Source organism: Acipenser ruthenus, unplaced genomic scaffold (genome assembly GCF_902713425.1).
Source record: "Acipenser ruthenus unplaced genomic scaffold, fAciRut3.2 maternal haplotype, whole genome shotgun sequence".
Taxonomy (NCBI): domain Eukaryota; kingdom Metazoa; phylum Chordata; class Actinopteri; order Acipenseriformes; family Acipenseridae; genus Acipenser; species Acipenser ruthenus.
In genome coordinates this window covers 57,661-65,000 of record NW_026708257.1, presented here as the reverse complement: position 1 = coordinate 65,000, position 7,340 = coordinate 57,661, and the positions used below count along the sequence as shown (strand labels likewise).

The 7,340-nt window shown below is 40.8% G+C and overlaps 1 long non-coding RNA gene across 1 annotated transcript in view; it reads left to right on the top strand.

Moving 5' to 3' along the window:
• The window catches only part of LOC131730436 (uncharacterized), a 7,331-nt gene extending 1,472 nt beyond the window's left edge, over positions 1–5,859 (top strand). The window contains exons 2-3 of the long non-coding RNA XR_009324039.1: positions 3,119–3,224; positions 4,625–5,859. This is a non-coding gene — a long non-coding RNA (uncharacterized LOC131730436). The remainder of the gene's footprint in view (positions 1–3,118; positions 3,225–4,624) is intronic.
• Positions 5,860–7,340: the final 1,481 nt, after the last annotated feature.

The window sequence follows — 7,340 nt, the reverse complement described above, 5'->3', positions numbered from 1 at the left end:
TCCCATCTCTCTCTCTCTCTCTCTCCAACCAGCCTTCTTTCTCAGCACTGTATTTACTCACACACATTCAATCTCAGCCACTTCACTCATACCAAGCACAATCACTAGCTCAAGCCACACAGCTCTTGCTATATAATATATAAAGAGTTCAATTGTTATTTATAACTCATATAATTAGTCCAAAGTCTATTTGTGGTTAAATTTTATTACAGTATATTTCTATCTTAAAATGATAAAAAATATTATATTGTCAGCAAAGTGGTCATTGAGGATTATATGGTTAATGTTTTATACAATTTTAATTCTTTAAAATAAAAAATATATATCTATATCTATATATTACACATAACATTTGATTTATTTCTCACAAATCAGTAATTTTACAATTCAGGATAATTGGGAGATATGCTAATTACATCATTCCAATAGCTATTTATAATTCGTATAACTAAGTAAAATTCAATTTAGGGTTACTACCCATTAATTTATATACTAAAATAAGTTCAAATATTATATTGTTACCAAAACGGCGTTTGTGGATAATATATATTCAATGTTTTATACAATTTTAATTATTAAAAATATATATATAATTTAAATATATGTACCTTTCCAGTTAAGTGTCACAAATTGAATTATGGGTAATATGAAAATATATGGGATATGGAGAAACCCATTGAATTATTCTGCCGTAAACACCGCAATTAACCACCAGGGGGAGATGTTTGGAAACTGCATGCAATCTTGTATTTGACCAAATGTAAACAATTGTCATTTTGTCTACGAACATCCGATCCAGACGCATGATACGTCTTTGGAAAGCCACAAAATGGCTTTTTTATATAAAAAAAATAACCCCTGCATATTGAGCTACAGGGCACAGCACGAGCAGTGAAACCAGGGTCCCCACAGACTTCTATCAGGCGCGTTCACGGTCATAACAAAGCCTACGTCAGCATGCGCGCTTCACAGAATGTCCGCCCCCATGCTTGCCTGGAGTTTCACATCGCAATAGGATTCTCCTCAGGTAAAACAAAACCGTTTTGTTATTTATACCTGTTTAAGGGGCTTGTGTTTTGGCTGTACGGCTTCATCTCATCCTTTTTGTTTGTCATAATCGAAAGTGCGCCAGCCTCCGTTTTCTGTGTTTGTTTTAACCCTTTGCAGTCCATTTATTAAGTGCGCGTCAGGCACGCCAGGTCTAATTAATTTTCACATGCGCAGTTAATTTTATACGCGCTGTTTAAAAGTGTTTTTTTCACAGTCAAACGGGTTTAAATGGCCCTGCGTATCAACAAAGCACTCGCTAGGCATCTCCAGCCCCGCCCCACCCTTTGTTTGCTATAGCGTTTACCTATGTAAGAAATAAAAAATAATAATAATAATAATAATAATAATAATAATAATAATAATAATAATAATAAATCGTACATACCGATTGCGATCGATCATCTCCGGATCACTCGTTTTATCACCAAACTCCTCAATAATGCGATCCAAGTCATTATTTTATTACTATAACATCTGAAAAAAAGCTCTGCAAATGTCCATGTGCTCTGACGCACTCAGCCAGCTTGTTTACTATGAACGCCCCGTTATCTGATACCTGATACCATGTATGACTATTCATGAGATACGCCTTTTTTTTTTTTCCGACTTGTCTCGGCTCCTGTCGCTCCCACTCGGCAATTGAATTGTTTTCTCGGCTTTTTCCGGAGAAAAAACGACTAAACACCCGTTTATTGCGTTGCTATAATGATGTCGGACCCAGTCCGACAATGGACCGCAAATTAATGTTGCTGTGTTGTTTTTTGCTATGGATGATTGATCTGATTGCCCCCGCTAATGCTTTATTGTGCACACACGAGGTTGTTGCCTCTTCATGGTTTTAATATCACCGGGTGTGTGTTAATTTCTTTTTATTGTTGGGTGTTCGCTGCACACGAGTTGTGAAGGAGTGGCGTCGCTGTTTATTATATTGTTGTTCTTGTTCCCTGCAGCGTTGATTGTTGGCCAATCTGTATCTATCATTTTGGGATCCATGGTGGTTGATTACATTAGTCACTTAAACTGTAATTTCTGATTAGAATTCACTGTGTTGTTTATGTATTTGTGTGGAGTTTATTGTTTTAATTAATATAGTTTTCTGTTTTAACAAGATATAAACTGAAAACACACAATGTGTGGGGTTTGTCAGTGTGTGCCTCGTAATCACGTGACCCACGATTTAAGACTACAGGGGGTGCGTTCACGAGAGGCAGACTTTGCTAAGTCTGCGCAGATTCTGCAAAGATTCGGAAAATTCCTTGGCTACTTGCTCCGATTCTGTGCGGATTCTGCGCAGAATGACGGGAGTCTGCGTGTCGTGAACGCACCCGAACTCTCTCCACACACAACACACAGCGTTCTTACGCCTGCCGTCACTCCTGCACACGTGAAGGGAATACTGAACCTGGAAACAAATTCAAATCCATGCGTTTCCAGCAGATGTATCCGTCCTCGCCTCTTGCTTTGCTCGACTACCTCTAAGAGAAATGTGTTGGGCTTGTCTCTTCACCTCAGTGTTGCTATTGTGTTTAAATTGACACATTTTTTGTGCACTTGTATTAAATGTCGCTTCATCTGTGAGACTGAGAAATAATTCTCAGACAATATTATGTCTGTAGACCAAGAGCAAGTTCATAATACTGTTCTGTGACAATGTGAAGCACTTCCAGTGTATTTATTTATTTTTTTATTTTTTTATTGCATTTATATAGCGATTTTTGTACAAGCGTTTCACAAAGCACTGTACAGTACAGAGCACAAAAAAAGAAAAAAACACAATACATTTCTATAGCATGCCACACATACAGACCATAATAATACAAAAGCAGCAGTTTTTATGAAAGTGTGTTTTTGCTCTTGACAATACTCGACCGTCCCCTCGCTAGATTGCTCTGATACTGCGTGTGTGTGTGTGTGTGTGTTTGTGTGTGTGTTTGTGTGTGTGTGTGTGTGTGTGTGTGTGTGTGTGTGTTTTCTTGTCTCTCGCCTGTCCTGTGAGGATGAAGATGTAGTTTCAGTGTTTAATGCTCATCCCCTCACTGTGTGTCTGTGTGTTCTTGTCTCTTGACAGGTCTGTGAGGATGAGAAGGTCTCCACAGTCTGGAGTCTGATCTCTGACAGCCTCAACATACCTGTCAATCAACAGGGACTCCTCTACAAAGGCAAGGCGCTGGCAGGTAGGCTGAACAGCACAGCACAGCACAGCACAGCTCACCCCTCCTCTCACCCCTCGCCTCGCCTCTCCTCTCACCCCTCGCCTCACCCCTCCTCTCACTCCTCGCCTCACCCCGGGTCAGTGTGGCACAGCCTGCCTGCTCTTCTAAACAAACACTTCAGCCCTGCCGACGCAGTGAGAGTCTGGAGCAGCAACACGAGGTAACCTGAACACAATAAACACACACACACACACACACACACACACACACACACACACAGTGAGAGTCTGCAGCAGCTACACAAGGTAACCTGAACACAATAAACACACACACTACTATATTTACACACACACACACACACACAGAGTGAGAGTCTGGAGCAGCTACACAAGGTAACCTGAACACAATAAACACACACACTGTTATATTTACACACACACACACACACACACACAGAGTGAGAGTCTGGAGCAGCTACACAAGGTAATCTGAACACAATAAACACACACACACACACAGTGAGAGTCTGCAGCAGCTACACAAGGTAACCTGAACACAAACACACACACTGCTATATACAAACACACACACACGCGCGCACACACACACACACACACACACACACACACACACACACAGTGAGAGTCTGGAGCAGCTACACAAGGTAACCTGAACACAATAAACACACACACTGCTATATACACACACACACACACACACACACACACACAGTGAGAGTCTGCAGCAGCTACACAAGGTAACCTGAACACAATAAACACACACACTACTATATTTACACACACACACACACACACACACACACACACACAGAGTGAGAGTCTGCAGCAGCTACACAAGGTAAATTGAACACAATAAACACAGACACTGCTATATACAAACACACACACACACACGCGCGCACGCACACACACACACACACACAGAGTGAGAGTCTGGAGCAGCTACACAAGGTAACCTGAACACAATAAACACACACACTACTATATATATACACACACACACACACTGCTACAATGCACACCGGATTTAAAAGTATGTTCTGTATTACAGTGCCACATGTCGTCTCTTTTGGCAAGTGATATTTTCAAAATAATATTGAATGGCAATAAAGAGTGCTGACTGTATTTGAACCCGGAGTAACTGTTTGTTAAGGTAGTTAGTAACACTTGTGATTGTATTTAATGATTCTTTATATCCGTGATTGTCTTGATTTCAATGCAGTTAATTAACGCAGAAGTTGTTCTTCCCTGCAACTATTGTAAGGATTAATGCTGCCTCTTTCAACTTGGGGTGCATGCTATGTATTTTTTGGGGGACACTTGTGGGACAGGTAAAGTTGTATATAATGTCCAACTAGGCTGAAAGGATTTATAGATTGCTTAATTTTTTTTTTATTTTAGGTGATGAAGTGACACTTTGAATATGGGGCCTGATGAGAGAAGTATCCTTTTCATGTGGTTTTGGTTTTGCCGTTGTGAGCAGGTGTGGGAGACAGCACCGTGTCTGCATGTGAAATAACAAAGTCATCGCAGTGGAGGGACTCTCTGAAGGCTGCTGTTTGTGGATTTGTCTTGTAATGTGAGTGATCTACTGTACTGTGATGCCACTGTCTGTACGCACGCTGCACTGCAGGGGAGACACCGCTGGCATTCACAGGGCATGCTTGTTCATTTAAAGCACGCTGCACTGCAGGGGAGACACCAACCTTCTGGACAAAGCCAAAACAGATAGAGGAGTGACCAAAGTGATCCTATCATTCGGAATCAACAACAAGGACCAGAAAGTCAAAGAGACAGCTATCAAAAACCTACAAAGGATGTACAGGTCAGCAAAGACAACCTTCCCAACTGCAGAAATCAAAGTGCCACTGGTGAACTTCTCACGAGCACTAGACATGCAGGCCCAACGAAACTTGGAAGAACTAAACGGATTCATCTCAGCCAACCTACCACACATACCGCTATTACCAACTGAGAAATTTCAAGCTGGCGGAGACAACATCCACTGGACAACCAACACAGCCAAAGATATGCTCCAGCACTGGTGCCAGCATTTAAACTAGGAGACCCCACAAGCCCAAATATCTCCAGGGAGGGGGCATCCAACATAGTCAATCTATGTAAATACTTCACACCAACAGAGAGTCAAAACAGCCTTTTGAGCAAAGGCCTCTCCTTCATACCCACACCGCAAACTGAAGCAAAACAGAAGCAGACACTGCGAGCAGAAACACAAGACTACCATAGGAGGCTAAAAATCGCAACCTTCTTTGAAGAGGAAGGAGACTCAAATCACATACCCTTCCTACCCAAATCCAACTGGGAACCAAATAACAACCAAGTTCCACAGGAAATCACAGAGATTATTCTTGAAGATCTAAAAACAATACACAGCCTTAACCCAGGTAACTACAAAACAGAAGACAACCTAACAGCACCAGAAAGGATTGCACTTAAGGAATTACAAAAACATACCGACATCATTTTCAAACCAGCAGACAAGGGAAGTTCAATAGTAATAATGGATAGAGAAGACTACATCTTTGAAGCCAACAGACAACTAAATAATCAAGAACACTACAGGAAATTAGATGCACCAATTTATCTTGATTCTGCTCAGTAAATTAACAGAATAATACAAACACTAACAGACCACAAAATAATTACTAGAAAACAGGCACACTATCTCAAGGGGGCAGACACACCCAGAGCACGCATTTTTTACATGCTACCAAAAATACACAAATCACCAGACACATGGACTATCCCACACACCATACCACCAGGCAGACCGATAGTATCGGATTGCAACAGTGAATCATATAGAATTGCAGAATACATAGACCACTTTTTAAACCCCCTATCCACCAAACACACTAGCTACCTTAAAGACACATATGACTTCATAGACAAAATTAAAACACTCAAACTACCAGAAACAGCTTTTCTCTTCACAATAGATATAGACAGCTTGTACACAAACATAGAGACCAACACAGGCATTGCAGCTATCAGGAAATGTCTAAATCTAAATCCGGATCCAACCAGACCAGACGAGGAACTGATCAAACTCCTGGAAATCAGCTTAACGAAAAACGACTTTGAATTCGACAACCAATTCTACCTCCAAACCAAAGGAACAGCGATGGGGAAACGCTTTGCTCCATCATATGCTAACATCTACATGGCCGATTGGGAAGAAACAATCCTCCCCAGATGCCCACACAGACCAACTCACTATTTCAGGTACCTAGATGACATTTGGGGCACTTGGACACATAGCATGGAGGAATTTACACATTTCATCTCGTTACTTAACACACACCACCAGTCCATCAAGGTAAAATACACCACACATAACAGCAAAGTAAACTTTTTAGACACCACCACTTACAAAGGACCACATTTTTCACAAACACACCAACTAGACACAAAAGTATATTTTAAAGAAACTGACACACACCCTCTACTACACAAAACCAGCTATCACCCTAAACACACGTTTAGAGGTTTAATAAAATCACAACTACTCAGATTCCACAGAATTTGCACACAACATACTGACTTCCAGGCAGCTACCAAAGTTTTATTCACAGCACTCAGACAAAGGGGGTACTCCCGTTCCTTCCTCAGAGGAATAAGGAAAACCTTCTTAGAACAAAAGCCTAGAGACAACAAAAAGATTATTCCACTCATAACTACCTACTCACATTTTAGTGTGGCAGCTAATTCACAGATAAAACAAAACCTAACCAACAAATTACAAGACACCAACCTTCTTACAGGACACAAGATCATCTCAGCCTACAGAAAAAACAAAAACTTGACCAACTATTTAGTGTCCAGTAAACTGCCTTCACTTAATCGCAAACCAACAAAAGCATCACGACACTTCAAGCAACTTTCCTCCCTCCGGAGCCAATCCACAGGCATCACATACAACATTCCACAAACCTTTACACAAAACAGCAGGAACTGCATCTACGCAATACAATGCGATACATGCAAAATCATTTACATTGGAGAAACAGGCAACACTATCCGAGTAAGACTAACACAACACATCTATAATATCAAACACAAAAAAGAATCACAAACACCTCTAGTAGCACACTTT